General features: G+C 41.6%; 1 protein-coding gene across 7 annotated transcripts in view; it reads right to left on the bottom strand.

Moving 5' to 3' along the window:
* EPS8 (EGFR pathway substrate 8, signaling adaptor) overlaps window positions 1-20,883 on the bottom strand; it is a 1,020,454-nt gene that overhangs the window by 804,178 nt on the left and 195,393 nt on the right. Inside the window, exon 1 of one of the 7 annotated variants that reach the window (XM_086920891.1) lies at window positions 10,455-10,807. The exons of the other annotated variants lie outside the window; for them this stretch is intronic. The gene's annotated coding sequence lies outside the window, so the exon portion shown is untranslated. Of the gene's footprint in view, window positions 1-10,454; window positions 10,808-20,883 lie in introns of those variants that run through there. 7 annotated transcript variants of the gene reach the window in all.

Raw genomic sequence — 20,883 nt, 5'->3', positions numbered from 1 at the left:
AGTGCTGCAGGCCCTCTAGTGTCATTTGATTTACAGGCCTAGGGCACATACAGTGCACTTTATTTGGGACTTACCAGTAAATTAAATATGTTAATCATGGATAAGCAATCATAATGAGCACGGGGAGTACTTGGATTTCAGCACTGATCAGCAGTGGTAAAGTGCCCAGAGTACATAAACCAGCAAATACGAAGTCCAACATACAATCAGAAATACAGGAGGTAGAGGAAAAAAATGAGGGGGACCAAACCAACGACGCCAGGTCTAACAGTAACCAAGGCAGGATGTTATCAGGTTACAATTGAAGGAGGAATGTAACTCTGTTTTAACAGTTCATATATTCCCACAGAAATCTCTGCAGAATAATTATGTAATATGGGTACCCCTTCTGTACATTATGAAGGTACTGGAAGTCACAAAGGAGTTCTGTGACAATGTAGACAAGATTTATATTTCACAATGTTGAGATCAATGATGTCATTTCAGATGTTGCAGTGATGTTATCAACGATGTCATTGAACAGGTCATGATTGATGTAATATTAGATTATTACCGGGGCGCAGCGAGGGCACGAGAAAGGGTTACTTTGTAGGATGACTGATAGTTACGCAAGATAACTGTAACTGGTGAATTTCAGAGCTTTTTGTTCATTTAAACCAGCACGTTTTTACACACACTTTCTCACCCAATTAAAACGTTTCTTTACCCTTTGTTTTTTCAGTGAATTTCGAAGTTTGTTTTTTACATAAAGTGACATATTACCATAACGTTAATGTATGTCTATTTTTTTTTGTTACATATAGTAAGATTTCCATTGCTGTGACCGATCTAGGGTTGCGCACAAGGCCTGGCCTGCTGCTCATTCAATATTTCTTCTTTTTTCTGGTTATAATTTCTATCTTTTTTAATTTGGGTACCTCAGTACCCAACCATGGCACGCACACATTTTTATAATGTTGTAGATCACAGGGGGAATACCAGGGCCCCAGCCGGCACCACAGCCCTCACCATGGTGATAGTCGGCCATTTAAAAAATATATATATTCTAGTAGAGGGACCTCTGTGCCCACCAGGGGCACTGAAAAAGTTGAGGGCTGGGAGGAGAGCTCCACGGCCCTGGCCACTACTGTGGCGGGCGTCGGACACCTTTGGGTTTTTGGGTGGGTGCTCCGCAGTCCACCTGGGGCATCTACAATCCTGTCTTTGATGGGGCCACTGGGAGAACCCCATGGATCCCCTGACTTTAGCTGGGTCCCCTGCCACTAAGCATTGTGGTGTGACCCCCCTCTGCTAATGTTGAAGAAATGGCCCAGGGAGATCCGGTTCAAGAAGCCCCACTAAGTCACTGGGAGGTGGGCACACATCCCTCATGGGAGGGTTCTAAAAAATGGCAGAAGACCACCAATTTTATTATTTTTTTTTTTAATTGGTTCTGCGGATCTTCTGTGCTGATAAAATATATATGTTTTTGGGTGGGTGGGGTGCCCTTTGGGAACGAAAAAACACACACACACACACACACTTCAATTTTCTTTTTTTTTTACTTCCTTCCATGAAAGGGTACTTAGTTATCAAGTCCAAACATGGCTGCCATCACATTTTTGTTGATGTGGTGGCAGCCAAGTAAATTTCATCTCTAGATGATTCTGCTCCTCTGAAGTGTAAAATATGTATATTTTGTTTCATCTTAATCACTAAAACTACTGAACGGAATTAGATAAAATCTCAAAAGGCACCATTTTTTTTAACAAGATCTAGATTTCTGCCAAATGTGGTATAATTCCGTTTAGCCATTTTGACTGTCTAATTATGCTATGGAAAAATTCATTGGGGAAAAAGCGTTTTGGGACCTCTCCCTTTTTTTTGCCCCCTATTCAACAGATCACACCGAAACATTTCAAGGAGGAGTTAAGGTGAAAAAACGTTTTTTGGAAAGTTTTGTGAAGATTTGTCAATTGTCAGCTAAGTAATAAGCAAATCACAAAAAAGAAATTCTATGAGAACGTGGTTCTAACTAAAATATAAATATGATTTATTAATATATATCACTTAAAAATAGAACAATGTATATTAAATTAAAAAGCTATTTTATTTTTAGGCAATTAAATTGCAAATATTATGAAATTGTTAAAATAACATCAAAGTATGGGTTTATGGTTTCATTTATTTAAGTGTATGTAGGCGTAGTAATTGATTTTTAGGGTGTAGGAATGGGTAGTGTATACGGATAGTACGGAGCTTTTAGGGGTGATGGGGAGTTGCTATGGTTAAGGGTAGGTGGTAAATAGTGGTAGTAAGGTCGATTTAATGACTGCGACGCAAAACTCCAAATGGAATAAACTTGCAAATGACAGATATTCATCCGGAGCTTCACTTTCATGCCTATAAGCACAAACATCATTAACATTCAGTGACTACTTTCTGTTCGTTCGGTTATACAAAGCCAGGTAGATAGAATATCTTTCTGTTCACTCTTCTGATTATGCCATTAAAAATTGACCCATGTATAAAATACAAAGAAAATTAAAAGATGGACATTAGATTGTATGCTCGCACTTCAGCAACATAGAAATATAATTCTTGACATGGATGCTGCAACTTATTACTTAGAAAAAGAACAGTTATGCCTGCTTTAAATGATACATGTGGGGAGTCAATAATGAGAAAAGTCTAAGAAGGTCAAAAGAAATACAAAAAACAGTCATCTAGAAATACATTTTGATAAACACATATATTGTGTAATGACGATCTCTTAACACATTTGCCAGATGGAAGCCGCAATTTAAAAGATTTGCCATCCATCACAACCAGAGCACAGAGTTTCCAAAGGCATAATAATTCCATAGCTTTCTCCAAGACAAAGATTACGGGAGTGGGGGCAACCTTTATTAAGTTTAGCTGCTATGACAAAATGAGTAATGAAATTGCCAATCGATGTGGTCAGAGGATAAATGCTATCCTCTCCAGAATGTCTTAGAAGCAATACCACCAAATCAAGTGGAAAATGGTTGCTACTTATGCCTTTCAGGTGTGACAAAATGTCTTTCCATAATGTTTGTTAGGCGTGTACACTCTCACCACATAGGCATATATGAGCCCCTCATGCACATTTTCCCAAAATATCCGAACTGCAATACCTTGGTGTCAGTCAAGAGAGTTTGAAGTAGCATCTCATTTGTGAGATAGCAGGTATTTTTTCTTTTCTCTAGAACATATAGAGAATTTCCCCACTCTGTTCTAGACATTAGACCAATCCTCATCCACTAGCTCTTTTCTGTTCTCTCAGCAGTAAAAAGTTATATTAAAGGACACCTTTGGAAATCTGGATTAGAATACCAGTTAAAAAAGACAAATAAAGCCAAGTGGGAAACCACAACACATCCTTCCTTGGAATAAGTGGAAACAGTAGGTCAAGTTCTAAATTGAAAGCTGTGACATGAATTTAAGGAACATTGTAATAAAATCAGGGACATTTGTTCCATGCACATATCACTCGAAGTCTCATGGCGCTTGCAGACAGCTCTGAAAGATTGCTAGATTAGTTGTCAAACAGCCATGACTAACTTCTTACGAAAGCAATTTTGAACTGTGATAGTGCACTGATTTATGGGCAGTTCTACCTAAAGTTAGAGAGGTATTTATTGATAAAAGATTCTAACCATGTATATTATAAAGCATGCTTTCCTGATGTTTCCTTGTTACCTATATCAGAGAGTCAAATTAAAGTGCTGTCGAGCCACTGCTTTAGGATATGATGAATCATAAAAAAGAGCTGGATGAAGCACAATACTTAAACAAATAAGTAGATTCTAAGGAAATGTATCTGAAAATTGGAAATATAGGAGGTTAAAAGGTCTACATGCAGAATTATACATAGAGCTGAGGGATACTATCACTCATCCTCCTAGAGGAACTATATCCATGTGTGCCTGTTGAAAAAAAAAGCGCAGAAAATGATGTGCAATCTGTGATAATATGGAAATAACTTTTTGCACATGCCATAACAAAATAAATGGGAACAATTTTGTGAATCGCTGTATACTCCATTATGCACGCCGGGCAGACTTTTCATGCCACAGACACCTGCAGAGTGGTAAGTGTCTGGATACTTTCTGGCATGTGAAAATGGTAGACCTGAGATGTGTTAAGTATTAAAATATTCTTTAACTCAATAGGGATTACTATCTTTTGTGTGACTTTTGCTTTTACTGTTTTGCTAGCTGTAGAACTGAAAGGCCTAGAGAAATCTACTCACTAACTCGAACTCGCTATAGGGAGTCAGATTTTACCAGGGTGAAGTATTTGTATGGCCTCCTGGCCCATTCTGGGAGCTGACAAATAGCAGGTGCTCTGTTCACCTAGAAAGTGAATGAGCAATAAAGATGCCTTTAAATCTTGCTTTTATCTTGCCACATTTGCTCAGTGTTCAGAGGCAGATGTCAAATGTCAGCTTGTGCCTTACTACAATTTGCAGCTTATTTTATCCTAGAGGCTACAATTTACTTTGCTTTCTTTGAGTGCTAAGTTAGATGATTTTTTGCTATGTGAACTGAACTGTATGACAATCGTGATCTACAGAGTGAAATGGAAGACTGTAGGAGATCAGGTTTTATTCTAACATACATGTAAATAGCTTGTAAATGAACTGTACAAACATTTGAAAATATTTTTCAAGAGTTACGAAGGCACTTTTTTTGTAATTCTATGCGATGTAAAGCTTTTAATAGGATGGAAAATCATAACACTTTGCTTGAACTGCAAATGATAAATATTTTCCTGAAACCCAATTTCCACAAATGATTATTTATACACTATATAGTTTTATCAGTAAAATTGCAAGTTAGTGGGAAGATTTGTGGCCATTTGAATGGAAAATTTGCAGACTGTAAATGACAGTGCTCTAATAGATCATGCGTTAGTAACATTTATAAAAAGTGAGTTATCAAAAATGAACTGAGAAACATTTCTGCCCCCGCCCAGATGGCAATGCTTTTAGTGAACTAAAAGGCAAACCAGGGGTCATCTGTACCATTATGTGTGGGCTAGATTCCTATTTTACTTGGAACAAACGTTTAGCCTATATAATCAAACAAAGTTGTTTTTGTTCAGCAGAAATGTTGAAATCACCTATTTGAAGGTGCTGTTATAGGTGATAATAAAGAAAAAGGCAGCGCTGTAAAATAAAAATGTTGCCAAGGATCACACGATCTGAGACCAATTTAGGGGTCTAGTACATTAGATAGGACGAGTACATTATTCAAGTCACTAGACCTGCACGACTGGTAACATTTGTATGATTTTTAGAGGCCTGAACTTTGCATTAAAGTGTCAAATCCTGCATGATGGGTCTGCTGGGCTTTACATATAACAATTGGGGTGCACTTGAAAGGAAACAGGATGCCAAACAAGTCTTGTGTATACACTGCCTAGATGCTTGAAACCCCTTCTTTTGTTCTATGAGACTTCAGTTTCTTTGTTTATTGTGGGTAAAGTGGCTGCCTCAAACTGTATTTTGGTGTTAGATTTAGGAGGACACTAGGATAACAATAGTACACTGTAAGTATACCCCCACCCCAGTTTGCAGAGCCCAACTAAAGTGTTGACGAATACTCGTGCCATTTTGAAAATGCTCGAAGTGGGTAGCCTTGGCACCAGGAACATTTGCCCCATTGGTTATGGTGCGCCTAGGAGTCATTTTTACCCACTAGCTCATGCCAGGCAAACATGTGGAACTACCAGGCATCTACTTTAGAGCACTCCTGCACCTGGGAAAGCTCAGAAAGAACTGAACCTGTGGTCTGCAATCAGTAAAAGAGCCCTGAAGGACTGTACCTGCTCTCTCTTGTCCCCAAGACAAGCAAGTGGACTCCAAGGGTCATAAGAGTGACCAGCTGTTAACGCAACAGGGATACACACAAGTCACAAAAAGGCCTTTTGCTACTACTGCTCATCGACAACTGGACCCTGCTATAGACCTTTACCTTGACAGCATGTGTGTCTAAGTGCCTACCCCGCGGTTATGAAGGGCATTAGATGTGCACTCATGTGGGGGATTGGGACCTAAAAGGACTAAAGTCAGAAGGTAAAATCATTGACCAAGACTAGCCTGGTCGGTTTATCTGACCCAATCAATCAATCAATCATAGCATTTGTAGAGCGCACTACATACCCATGAGGGTCTCAAGGTGCTGGGGGGGAGGGAGGGGAGGGGGGCTGCTACTGCTCAAAGAGCCAGGTCTTGAGAAGTCTCCTGAAGGTCAGAAGGTCTTCGGTCTGTCGTAGGTGGGTGGGGAGGGTGTTCCATGTCTTGGCTGCGAGGTGGGAGAAAGATCTGCCGCCACTGGTCACTCTTCAGATGCGGGGGACGGTGGCGAGAGCGGGGTCTGCAGAGAGGAGCTGGCGGGTGGGGGTGTAGAGGCTGAGTCGGCTGTTGAGGTAAGCTGGTCCGGTGTTGAAGTGCCTTGTGTGCGTGGATGAGGAGTTTGAAGGTTATCCTTTTGTTGACTGGGAGCCAGTGCAGGTCTTTCAGGTGGGGTGTGATGTGGATGCGGCGAGGGATGTCGAGGATCAGGCGTGCAGAGGTTGTCTGGATGAGTGGAGCAATTTCAGGAGTTTGGCCAGGGCTCCTGCGTAGAGTGTATTTCCGTAGTCCAGTCTATTGCTGATGAAGGCCTGGGTGACCGTCTTTCTCGTTTCGGTGGGGATCCACTTGAAAGTCCTGCGAAGCATGCGGAGGGTTTTCAAGCAGGACGAGGAGACGGTGTTGACCTGCTTCATCATGGAGAGGGTAGAGTTGAGGATGACCCCTAGGTTGAGTGAATGGTTGGTGGGTGTTGGGGGTGATCCTGGAGCAGTCGGCCACCAGGAGTCATCCCAGGCCGAGGGGCTTGATCCGAAGAGGAGGACCTCTGTCTTGTCCGAGTTCAGCTTCAGTCGGCTGTTCCCCATCCAGTCGGCGACGGCCTTCATTCTTCGTGGTGGTTGGTTTTGGGGGTGTGGTGGTCTTTGGTGAGGGAGAGAATCAGCTGGATGTTGTCGGCATAGGAAATGGGAAATGATGTTGAGGTTGTGCCGTTGTGCGACGCAGGCGAGCAGTGCCATGTAGATGTTGAACAGCGTTGGGCTGAGGGATGAGCCCTGGGGTACACAGCAAATGATCTCAGAAGCTTCGGAGCGGAAGGGGGGGTGGGAGTGCAGGGCCTTTCCTTGGAGTCCAGCGTCATAGAGGCTTGTACGTAGTGTGCGGTGGCAGACCGGGTCGAAGGCGGCTGACCGGTCCAGGAGGATGAGGGCTGCGGTGTCTCCGTTGTCTAGCAGGGTCCTGATGTCATCAGTGGCGGCCAGTAGGGCGGCTTCGGTGCTGTGGTTGCTGCGGGACCCAGACTGGGACGGGTCCAGGATGCTGTTCTCCTCGAGGAGCTGGTCAGTTGTTTGTTGACAGCCTTTTCGCTGACCTCCGCTGGGATCAGGAGCAGGGAGATGGGTCGGAAATTCTTGAGGTCCTTGGGTTTCTTGAGTAAGGTGTTGATCTCTGCGTGCTTCCAGCTCTCAGGGAAGGTTGCTGTCTCGAAGGAGATGTTGATGGTTTTTCGGAGATGGGGTGCAATGGTGTTGCTAGCTTTGTTGAAGATGTGGTGTCAGCAGGGGTCCGGAGTGGATGGTGTTCATGATCTTGATGGTGTTGTCGTCGTTGGTGTTGGTCCAGGAAAGTAAGCGGTTGGTGCGGGTGGTGATCGTAGGAGCGGGGATCTCGGTGGTTGCCGGGGTGGTGACTGCGTTGAAGCGGTTGTGGTCCACATCAAATTGCACCTAGGTCCCTGTCTATAGTGACCATTGGCTATCAATGGCACTTTGTGCTTCTTGGTGCTATCCTTACTTAACATTTTAGAAATCATATCTCCAGGTCCCCTTATTGGATTTTTGTGATTTTGTTGTTATTTTGTTTATTAAATTTTACTTTATTTTTCAAATGTGGTTTGAGATTTTTACTTTTTTGCATTTCGACTTTATTAATGTTTTGGTACTGCATAAATTCTTTACACATTACCCTAAGTTAAGCCTGTCTGTTCTATGCCATTGCTACCAGGGGATCGAGTTCAGGTTAATGTAGTGCCTTCAAGGGTTCACCTTAGCAAGGGCAGTGATTATTCATTGAGGTAAGTAGTTACTCATGCCAATAAAGAACACAATTTCTTAAAAACACTGTTTATGTGAAGGCAAATTGTAGGCTGCATTTACTACTTGGGTAAGATAGAAGGCAAAGAGATGGTTCCAATGGATCCACAAGTGAATATAAAAGAAAAAAATTATTTTATGATATCAGAAACTCTTGGAAATAAGAGAAAGCAAAACAAAGCCAATACGTACAGGATGGGAAACGAATGTCCACACGCTGGGATCAACAGAAATAACTGTAGAATCCAATACTTTCTTAGTACAACATATAATTAGCCCACTTCTGATAAACAGGACAATTAATTTCCCAAAAATTGATTTGGATACAAGAAAAGTTTTCCAAGCTTGGACATACAGAAACTTTAAATGTGAAAAATGTTTTACACCTGTTGAAAATGACTTTGGTGTTCATACATTGTTTTTCCTTGGCTTCCTTCTTGAGCAGGAACAATTCCAATATGACCATAAAATGAATTTACGTGAGATTATTGGATTATCTTTTATGTTAAAGACGACTTTGTAGATTTCAACAAAAGAGATCAAACGGATTTCCATTCGAAAATTGGTGAATTATAGATTAGTTACCAATGGTTAACAGCAGGTCAGGGCAAGGCAGTTGAATGTTTGGAAGAAATATTGAAAATGGGAAAACAATTTAACCCCCGCCAATAAATAAGATATTTGCATTCCAGGGTATAACCCCTTAAACTGCTGGGCCTTCCACACCCCATTCTTAAGCCCATTTTTGGATTTGAGTTAGTTTACGCTTAGATATGATTAATACTTTTTTCCCGTAGAAGGTATTCATGCTAAAAGTGCGTCCAATTTTTGCAACTTCCTGGGGACTCCAAAGGTACCCAGGGTTTGTACATTTCCCGGTATTTCAGAAGGGGGTCTAAAGTTTTCCATATTGAGATTTCATGCTCCCCAAACCTGTTAAATATGAACTCTCAAATAGGCCTGGGACCAAAGACGTCTGGCTTCTACTTAGACAAAATAATCAGGTTGTGTGATTTTTTCATACATAAAAAAGCAAGGTAAAATTAAAAAAATAAATTTTTGTTTCAAAATACTGATTCAAAGACAGATAACCGAATTAAGTACAGAATGATAGCTGTCAAAGCAGTGAGTAGAATCACATGAACTGGATTCTTTTAGGTTTTATCCTGAAAGTCAAGTGTTTAAGGGTTAGTTTGACTCCAGGGGCTGCATGATCGAGAAACGAAGACTTTAGAGGTAAAAAGACAACCATGGATGCAAATGGGATCCAATAACTTCTGATTAGACTGGGACCTCCGGAACTGAATGAAAAAAAAAACTAGTCTCCAACTCACCTGGTCACATACAATTAAACTAGGCCCTTGAAGGTTTCTCAAGACTGAGCTATTTCCCTTGCGCAGAAAATCAGTTGGTGTACACAATCTTCAAAAAACCCCACTTAATACAGTTCATATTTTACTAAATACAAAGTTCAATTTTCCGTAGGTTCTAGGCATTATTTTGGAGATTATGCATAGAGTGTTTGGGTAGCTCCATTATAACAGATTAAAACTACGAAACAAACACAACAATCCCAGTTAAGTAACACAGATCAACTATAAAGCAGTGATTTTTATTGATGCACACAAAACCCAATACATAACTAAAAAACACAGTCACATATCCACATATTGCCAATAGCAGTTAATTATAGAATTTAGTGAACTTTCTAACTCTGGCTTCTTAAATAAAAAATCCCCGCCCCCTCTCATTTAAAAGGTTGGTGGGGTTACCGTCACCTCTTATATAGAACTGTATTTTGATACTAAAGAAAGTGGTCAAGCAAAGGCAAGCCAGCGTTCCTTCTTCCCTCCACCATACAATTCGCACTACAATATATTTTGGATTCGGTGTGCTAAAATTCAGTAGCACCTGCACAAGTAAAGGAAACATAACAGACCGTAAACAACTGTGCACGCCCAGTACGTTTTTGTTATTTTGTAAATGTGCACACTTAGATTTCTGTTAGCAGCTCGATGCTGTGTGGGATTGCGGGGGCAATAGGTAGTTTTACATTAGCAGTTTTTATTAGGGCGAGGACTCTAAACCAAATAATGCAACGCCCATCCGCGTAAACGACGACAATTCTGAGAACAATCAAGCGTGACAAGCATCCTGAAATACAAACAGAAGAAAACTAATTTAAGACATAAAGCCCCTGTGACATTTCTAGATTTTTCAATCCTCAAGACCAGTCTGCATGCGCGTCAGCAGCCAAGATCAGCACGCAGTCTACTCACAGGCGAGTGCCGTCATTTCCATTCGACGATCACGTGCCCACCTCCCTGTCTTTGCCACGTTCACCTGTCACCTAAAAATTAAAAGGAAATGCGCCAAGGATGCCAAGCAAGCCACAAAACTCCAGCGATGCACTTTTCTTCCTTGAAATGAGGAATCCAAAACGTTGGCAGGGACAGCGCGGTGTTTTACTCACAGGAGCGGACCTCGTTCATCGCGTGCCGAAATAAGTTCTGTCAACTAATTAGCTGTGTTGGTGACCAAGCTACAGGCACTGTGCAGGTGACTAATGTAGAAAGGGAAACGCTAAGTGATCTCGCTCACCATCCCTGCCCATATTAATCCATGCTGTGCAGCCTATACAGCGTCGCCTAGGCAACTCCTGGAAACAAAGATGGATGCCAATTACCTGCTCTGCGTAGCTACAGAGCCAGAGGAATATATTATTTTAAATGCAATCTACCAGAGATTGGATGTGGGCAGGAGCTACACTGGCAAAAGCTTAATGCATGCCACCTTCCTGTCAAATACCCGCTTAGTCAACAATAAGGTGCATGCTTATTTCTGGAATATACTGGGCACACAATTACACAATTGTAAAATTCCACTTCCATAACGGCAGCTAAAAGTGGTCCGTTGACTTCTCTGCGCCCCAATATCTCTGCGAGATCAAATCCAGAACAGGGCTATAGGAACCTTGATACAATAAGAACCAGGATGCATTGAGCCCATAACTTGTGTGTGATTCGGTGACAAAACTCAGATGGGAAAAGTAAAAAAAAGCTGCTATATAATAAAATGCGAATTTGAAATACATTACATAGGTTAAATTGATACTACTATTAAGTTACATTATTTAGAAACAAGTCTTCTACAAACTACGAGCATGTTAGTTTCTAGCTTATAACTACAGACCAGAAACTTTTAAATACAACTCCGTTTAGTGACTCTAAGACTGGTGTAGCTTTCACTGGTGCAGCAGGTGCAGTTGCACCGGGGCCAAGAAGCCCGAGAGGTACGCTTTGTATTGCTCTATTTCACAGTTAAACCAGTAGCCAGGGGCCCATTTGCTTCCTTGCACTAGGGCCCATGACACACTAGCTACTGCACTGTTCACCGACATCATTTAAGAGTGACTACTCGTGAAAACAACCCTAATACACAGGAGGACTCAAATGTAATGGATGGTTTAGCTGACTGTAACCATGTAATCCAGTGGTTCCCAAACTTTTGCCTCCTGAGGACCCCCATTTAGTCTCCCACTGGAAGTGGGGACCCCCAAGCAATTTGTAGGATTTAAATTTTGAATATTAAAACAGTAATTTGAAGAAAAACACACTTGTGTACACAAAACACATACTCAAATTACTAAGGATTTTGTGGCCAGATGTACGACCATTTCATTTAGCGCCTCACAATTGACGACACATTACGAGTGGGAAATTGCGGCAAGTCGCTAAATGAAATGTACAACAGTGTGTTTAATACGGTTTGCGATTCCCAATGGGGTCGCAAATTGCAAGGCTCATTAATATTATTGAGCCTCTCGCAATTTACGAGCCCATTGGGAATGGTGGCCTGCATGCATTTGCAAAGGGGAAGGGGTCCCCTTCCTATTTGCGAATGCATTACCATTTACTTGAAGTAGGTGGTAATTGCAAGTGTTTGGCGACCGCAATTGTGGTCACAAAACATTTGTACATGGTTTTGAGACTCACTATTTGGAAGGGAATGCCCCTTCCAAATAGCGAGTTGCAAAACCTATTTACCGTGTCACAATAAAATTGTGACTCGCTAAATAGGCTATGTGCCTGGCCCAATAGGTTTTTGCATGCGTAAATGGGTTTGTGAACCTGTTTGGCCCGTAGTATTTTATATTGAAGAAGTTTCAAAAATGGTGCTGCATCTCCGTGACTAACTTTTAAATTGTTGGTTTTATTTCGCAGTACGAGGCTCCTGCTCCGGCCATGGCCAAATTGGAAACCCAAAGCAGCCCTGGCAAATGTTTCAGGCCAGTCCCCACACGGTGTACCCAAGTGCGGGGAGTGAGCCTGACCACTACAAAGGGGGCTTTGGGAGGCTCTCCCCCTCAAAATATTTAGGAAACAATGGTGCATTCTACAACACATTTTTCATTATATATTGAATTGTATTAGCTTTTAAAGAATAGTAAATGAAGAACTTACTATGCACCATGATGAGACAATCTTTGTTGGGGTTCTTCAATGATTCCCTTATTATCACCCTCCAACAGTGCCTCTCATCTCTCCTTAGCCACTCTGTCACATGTATTTCATTTGTTTTATAGTATCTCTCATGCCATTTTAGGATGTCTGAGCACATTACATCACGCTAACATAGAGTCAAGGAATCATACATGTAAATCAGTGTTTGGAAATTGTTACATAAGGTAAAGGGGACTACAAGGTCATATTCTACACAGATGATATTCAACTCTTTTTTACGTTCAACAGTATCACTCAATCTACCTTTGACCCACTAAAAAACTGCCTGCGTACCATTGCCCAATGGATGGATAACAATTTCCTACGGCTTAATGCCGGGAAAACAGCGGTTTTATTCTTTTACCAGCCGTCCCCACTGGATCCCAACATCTGGTGGCCCTTGATCTGAGTGCCCCTCCCCATCCTAAAGAATCAGTGAAAAATCTAGGGGTTAGATGGGACTCTAACCTCTCATTCCAACAACAAGTACATACGGTCTCTGCAGCAGGCTTTGCCAAAATCAGGATGGTGAAAAAGTTCATCAATTTCTTACCTAAGAACACCAGGAAGACTATAGTCCAGGCGCTGATTACCTCCCATCTGGACTACGCCAATGGCCTATACATTGGACTGTCTGCAGGTCTTTATCATCGACTCCAGACAATCCAGAATGCTGCAGTACGGTTGGTGGGTGGCATTCCCTTACGTGAGCACATCTCGCCCCACCGCGGTAGACTACATTGGCTGCCCATACAAAAAAGGGCAGAATTTAAAGCATTAGTACTGGCCCATCGTGCAGTGAGGGGAAAGGGCTCTGCCTACCTTTCCACATGCCTCTCCCCCTACAGCAACACCAGGTTTCTTCGCTCTTCCTCAAAAAACCTTCTCACTACTCCCAGATTTAAAAAAAACCAGTTCAGGCGGAAAAACCTTTCATGTATGTGCCTCTGCCCTCTGGAACAAGCTACCAATCTCCATCCGGATGATCCAGGAAGAACTCCCCTTTCGGATAGCCTTAAAAACTTTCCTCTTCTGCTAATCCCCTCTCTAAAAAAAATATCTAGTTCAGCTTAAGATCGCACAGGAGCGCGGGGACACCCCGTCGGGGTAGCTGTGTGCTATATAAAACACACAACAAAAAAGGTGTAGTATTCACATGTAATTCATACTGGTAAGCATTTTTAAAGATTGCTTGGTCTGGAAAAGCACAAACTCAGGATGCAGAACATAACGCTAGCACTGACTAACATTAAAAATGTATTTCCATCAAAATAAACCTTTTTAGCAGCATCAGGATAATGAACGACTGGGAAAAAAACCATAAGTTACTAACTGGGACAATGCAGTTTGCAAGCAGCACTTTGATGACAGTTTATAGGTCCCTCTGATAAATTATGATTGTCACTTATGAAGTGCACAGTAACAAAAGAATCTCTGTGACAAAAGCAGTAACCCACGGACCTATGCACATAAAATACTGCTTTTTAAAATGCATGTTACACATTCTTTGCAGTAGGCATATTAACCCTCTGTGCTACATTAGTTAAGTCAAAGCCGCCACTGGACAAAACACTCATCTCGCTCCAAAAGGTACATTAATCACTAGCATTATCTTGACAAAACATCAAATTGCCGATCGCGAGCGTGGAAAATAAACCTCCCTACGAGATTCTCAACGCGGGGATGTCTGGTTTCTCATTGAGAGTGGTCGTGTATGCTCACGATCGCTCGCGATGAGAAACTACCAGTCCGCGTTGAGAAAGCTGCCGGTCGAGTAAAAATCTCCGAGCGGCAGAAAACTACAGCTTGCACTGTGCAGGATGCAGTTTTTCATGATTGCACAGTGCCGGATGCTTGTCCGCACTGTGCAATCATTGAAAACGGCATCTTGCACAGTGCGAACATGCTACTAGGCAGTTCACGTAGTGCTACGCATAGCTCGCGTAGTGCTAAGTGCACTTTGCGTAGCTTCGCGAAGCGCTACTTCGCAAACTAGTCCCAGCCCTACTATTGATAACTATTGTTGAGAAGCATCAAGACCAACTCAATGCTTCACCCCTCATTACACCTCCTAACACTTAACAACGGTAATAAATATTTTACTGATTGGGTGCCTGCAGCAAAAAAAAAAAAAGAACACTTTAATTGTGCAGATAAAAATGTACAATTTTAGAAAATAAAACACCCTTTAAATTGTTAAAAAGCATGGTTCCTTTGGAATCAAACAACTGTGAAGCAGTTTTCTACAGGAAGCAGCTAACAAACTACTTCCTGTATCGGTATTAGAAAGTTTAGGTTTTATTAAGCTTTCTTGAATAGATTGTAAATAAACAATGAGCAATGGTCAGTGCAATTATGGGATTCTGACTGAAATATATTGCATAATTATAGATTGCCTGTATTTATCACATTGTTTGCAGCTCAAACAGAACTAAACACTGACAGAAAATGTTTCAAGGACCATATTGTCACATATATTTCCCTTCTCCTGCCTCATAATTTTTCCCTCCAGTGCCCCAATATCCTCTTAGCTTTGCCTAAGGTAGATTTCTGCAGAGTGGTTTTGAGCTTTTATTCTGGTGAGGCACATATTTCTGTGAACTGTGAAACAGTTTCACTTTCCTGAGAACTATGTATTTTTTTACCACTGCATTATATATTTTCATATTCACTGAAAAAACCATAGGTTTCAGGGGTGTTATAGTTAGCTAGACATTTTACTCGTATAAAACCATTGAAATTCACCGTTATAGTTAGTTCAGCTAACTATAACTTGAGCGCTCGCAATGCACTGCTGATGAGGTCACATATTACATCACTCATGACATGGTCAGTGACATCACTCATGACATCACTGATGACATAGCAAATGACATCACTGTTGACATCATCCAGTGAATGTGGTTTTCCGAAAATTAAATATGTTTTATATATGTACATCTCAAGGTCGATGGAAGAATAAATTATTATGATTATTATATAAATTTATATCGCACTACTAAGCCCAAGGGGCATCAAGGCGCCTAACCAAAAATCTAGCAAAGGCAGAATGCGATTATTACAAGTAGGCCTTGATGAACAGCCAAGTTTTGAGAGCCTTTTTAAAGAGCAACAAAGATGGTTGGACTTTAATCTCTAGTGGGAGAGAGTTCCATAGTCTCGGGGCCACACAATAGAATGCTCTACTGCCCCAGCGAACTTTCCTAATTCTGGGGACCACCAGCAAATCAAGTTCCGATGATCTAAGGGTTCTACAAGGTATATGATGAGTTAGCAGAGAGCCCAAGGGGCTTGAAGAATCATCCGAAAGAGCTCTAAAAGCCAAGCACAAGATCTTAAAAGAGATCCTTTGTTGTATCGGAAGCCAATGGAGGCTTTTTCTGGCCATCATGGCAGAGGATGCATTGGGTAGGGCCAAAACAAAGCGCGCAGCAGCGTTCTGGACGACCTGAAGGCGCTGCCCGAGTCCCTTGTTGACACCTGCATAAAGGACGTTGCGGTAATCCAACCTGGAACCCACTAACGCGACCACTATCTGGTTGCGTGCTTGAGGAGAGAGATAGTGCAAGATTTTTTTCAGGATCTTGATCACTCCCCAGCACGTGGCCACTGTTTGATTAACCTGTAGGGTCATGGACAAGTAAGTATCAAACATAACGCCGAGATTTCTGGCCAATTGGGAGGAAGATGGACACGTTCCCAAAGATGGAGGCCACCACTCACTCAACCAAATATCCTGGTCCTTGCCAAAGACCAGGATCTCGGTTTTATTGCCGTTCAACCGTAGGGAGTTCCGAATCATCCACTCAGAGACCGTCTGCATACAGGTCCTAAAGTTGACGGCTGAAGTAGTGACAGAGTGGGCCAGAGACACCATGATTTGCGTGTCATCGGCGTATGAAACAACCTCCATCCCCTGCGATTTTACTAGCCTGGCTAGGGGAGCCACGTATATGTTGAATAGGGTGGGGCTCAATGCCGACCCTTGTGGCACCCCATACTGGGGTAAATAAGTGTCTAAATGGATGACATTCTTTGTAAAATTGATTGTATAACGGACTGATTAAGTGTATCTTGGTGAGTACATGGGTTAGTGAGTAATGTTTAAATGTAAATATCTGTATCAGTCTCTCACTTTGTGTATAAGTGACTGCATGGGTTGGCGAGTAGCTACATGAGTGATTATATGGGTTATTACCTGGTTTTTCGAGTATCAGTATGAGTGTCAAAATATCTGTATGGTTCAGTGGAGGGTATTACTAAGTGAATAGATGCATGAATACGTGCGTCACTGTTTGTATGTGTTAAAGACAGTATGTGTGCTGGACTGTATGGGTGGATGAGTGTGTGCATGGTGTGTTAGTGAGTGAATGACTGTCTCAATAGTATCTTAATGAGTAACTACATATGTTTTAATCTAGTATATTTGAGTATTGATGTATATAAGTGATTATACGTGAGAGTGAGCGATTGGACGAGTTCCTGTATAAATAAGTATGTGTTTCTATAAGTGATTGTTTAAGAGAGTAAGTATGTGTACGTTACTGTAAAAGTAAGTGTAGGTGTGTGTGTGTATAGCTGTATATGCAAATAAATGGATGTTTGATAGTCTATTTGCATGTGTGAGTATCTGTGTGAGTAAATCTATGGATGAGTGTCGTGTGTAACAGGATAGGATGTATAGGTGTATGAGTACATATGATGAGAGTACATGTATGAGTGACTATATAGAACTGTTGGTGAATGGGTGGATGAGTATGTAGATTTTGGAATTACTGAATAGGTTGTTCTAACTGGTATTGGTATCTCCATTTTTTTGAAAATGTTAGTTTCTATTTTTCAATGTGTGTATGAAAGGTTATATTAGGGTGAGAGGAGGTCTGCCACTCTTTCACAAGGATGATGTCATCAGTGATGTCATCAGTGATATCATCTCAGATGTCATCAGTGATGTCACTGACCATGTCATGAGTGATGTAATATGTGACGTCATCAGCAGTGGATTGCGGGCACGTGAGTTATAGTTAGCTGAATTAACTATAACGGGGGAATTTCAATAGTTTTGTATGAGTGAAATGTCCAGCTAACTATAACGTGGCTGAAACCTATGGTTTTTTCAGTGAATTTCTAAGGTTTTGTAAATGATAATTTTTAAATGTATTAATTGTTATATTTTTTTATACTAATTTACTACATTGTTTTAAAGTATTTATTTTTAGATATTTTATTTTTTAAATTACATTACACATTTTTAATATAAATTGAAAAGAAAAGGTTTTAAAAAATATTAACATTTTAATATATATATATTTGTTTAATGTATATATATTTTATATAGCAGGCAATGATATCCTATGGAAGGAAATTAAAGTTATTGGTAAGTACAGTTAAATTTACTTTTCAGGAACAGTAGAGAGCTGAAAGATGCAGCACTGAGGTCTCTCCAGATAACAGGTGAGTAAATCGGAATTCGTAGTTTGGCTGATTTTAGAAGAATTTTTAAAGTTCCAAAACTCCACGCTTAGAAGAATTTCAAAGTGAAACCAGTCAATGTTAGCCTATGGAAGAAAAATTCAAGTAACTAACTACGATTAGAATTACTTTTCAGGATCAGTAGTGGGCTGAAAGATGCAGCACTGATGTCTCTCCTGATAACAGATGAGTAAATCAGAATTCGTAGTTCGGCTGATTTTAGAGGAATATTTTTCTCAATAGTGAAGGAAGGGGGCGGGGCCTAAGGCGAAGTGTGTAAACATGCCCTGTGGCGCATTTTAAGTTGGGGAATTCATTCTTCCTCAATCCGGAGGTCCCGTGTGGGCCAACTAGCCCACCAGGTACCTCCAGTATGCGCCCGGGAGCTGCGTTGCAGCTAGGTGTTCAAAGGGCACGCCCCCTTTTTACAACACTCTGCAACGCATCTCGGTGGCACTTACTGGAGGTACCTGTGGACTAGTTGGCCCCTAGGGGACCTCTGGATTGAAGAAGAATTAATTACCCAACTTAAAATGCGTCACAAAGCATGTTTGCACACATATCACCTATAGCCCAGCCCCCTACCTTCACCATTGTGCTAACACACCCCGTAGCGCGTTCTAAGTTGGGGGATTAAGTCCCCTTGCATACTGGGGGTCCAAGGGGACCAACTAGCCCACCAGGAACCTCCAGTATGCGCCAGGGTGCTGCGTTGCAGAAAGATGTAAAAAGGGGCGCGCCTCATTACACCTCTCTGCAACGCAGCCCCCTGGCATATTCTGGAGGTTCCTGGGGGGCTAGTTGGCGAACCAGTATGCAAGGGGAATTAGTTCCCTCTCTGCAAACGCACCAGGGGGCTGCGTTGCAGAGAGGTGTAAAAAGGGGCGTGCCAAATTTGGTGTAATTCCGTTCAGGCTATAGCCCTGGCTAAAGGTCCTATGGAAAATTGCATGGGGAAAACACGTTTTGGGACCCCCTTTTTTCTCGGCCACCACTTGCAAATCACACCCAAACTTTTAGGGAAGGAGCGGAGCAGGCCATTTTCTTGGAGAATTTCGCGAAGATTCGTCCACCGACGCCAAAGTTATTCCAAATAGAATGTTGCGGATTTCCTATGGAAACTAGGTCCTAACTAGAACTACCTACTGGCAACCACCAGTAGGAGATAGATAGATAGATAGATAGATAGATAGATAGATAGATAGATAGATAGATAGATAGATAGATAGATAGATAGATAGATAGATAGATAGATAGATAGATAGATAGATAGATAGATAGATAGATAGATAGATAGATAGATAGATAGATAGATTTTTACTGACATAAAACCATTGAAATTCCCACGTTATAGTTAGTTGGACTCACTATAACTTGCGCGCCTGCAATGCACTGCTGATGACTTCACATATTACATCACTCATGACATGACATGGGTCAAACCACGGTTTGGAGAATTTAGGGTCACCTGTATTTTTTGTGGTAAGACCATCTCCTATGGTGAGCAGAGCCTAAAGCTCATCCTCCTTGCTGGTGACAACCACAATTGCCCCCAAAAACCCTAATTTTTTCTGATCCTGTTGAGCCATTTTCAATTCCCTGTTTTTTGTTTCTCCCCATAAAAATAACCAAAAAGAATACAAAATAGTTCATAAAAGCCAAAAAAAGTACAAAATGTTCAAAAAACATTAAAAAAATATAAAACAACAAAAAGAAGAAAAAACAGTTCTTTTTAGAACTACCTCCAATTTCTAAAAAAAAAGGCTACATTTTTTTAAAACTATCATTCATTTTTCCCCATGGGACGCTTCCCGGTCCACTCCCCGGTGCACGTACCGGGCGCTCCCCCCGCGGGGTCCTTTTATAGCCCCCACATCAAACCTAGGGGGTCAAGGGGGGTCTACTCTGCCCCCTTATGTTCATTTCCCCCTTTGTTTTTCCCTGCTAATAGTAATAGAATATAATGAATGGAGTATAATCGCAGATGTAAATAAAGTTTGTGGTAATAAGTACCTTGCTGTTTTATTCAGGATTTTAAAAGTATGGGTCACACCTTTGTGACCACAGCAGAACAGCGGGCCAAAGAGAAGTTGGAACCACAGTTTCAGTAATGTTTACTGGATGGGAAGCCGAGGAATGAGAAGGGCCATGCTGGAACCTAAGTTTCACCAGCTTTTGGGCAAGAGAGGGATTAAGCCAGACATTCTGATAATCTATCCGGGGGAAAATGATCTCATCTCCTGGAGGTGGGGGGCCTTTAAGTAGGCCTTGTGACAGGGTCTTACCAATATGGCCACTGTAATGGGAGGTGGCGATTTAGTTTGGTCAGAAATCATTTCAAGTAGAGTGTGGCTAGGAGCTAGATCACCTACTGCTATTGAAAAGTCGAGGAGAAGAATAAATATGTCCTTACAGAAATTTGAAATGCAGCATGCATAGGGTTTCATAAGGTACATACAGCTCAGTAGGCATCTGAGCAGTAATTTTGTACCAGATTAGGTACACTTAAACAATGTGGGTATAGACATGTTGCTGCTACACAATGTGGGTATAGACATGTTGCTGCTACACATTAAGGATGCCCTGGAAAGGAAAGCTGTATTTAATGGTGAGGTGCGTGGAGCACATTAGGGGGGCTCGGTTATCGGGAAATGCCATCCTCAAAGCTTGGCGGAGTTACACGGCGATCCTAAAGCTTTAAACAACCAAAAGGCCTCCAGCTAGTGGATCTTGG

The sequence above is a fragment of the Lissotriton vulgaris genome, chromosome 1_1 (genome assembly GCF_964263255.1).
Source record: "Lissotriton vulgaris chromosome 1_1, aLisVul1.2, whole genome shotgun sequence".
Lineage (NCBI taxonomy): Eukaryota > Metazoa > Chordata > Amphibia > Caudata > Salamandridae > Lissotriton > Lissotriton vulgaris.
Note: the sequence above shows the minus strand (reverse complement) of the source record. Positions and strands in the feature narration are given on the sequence as shown.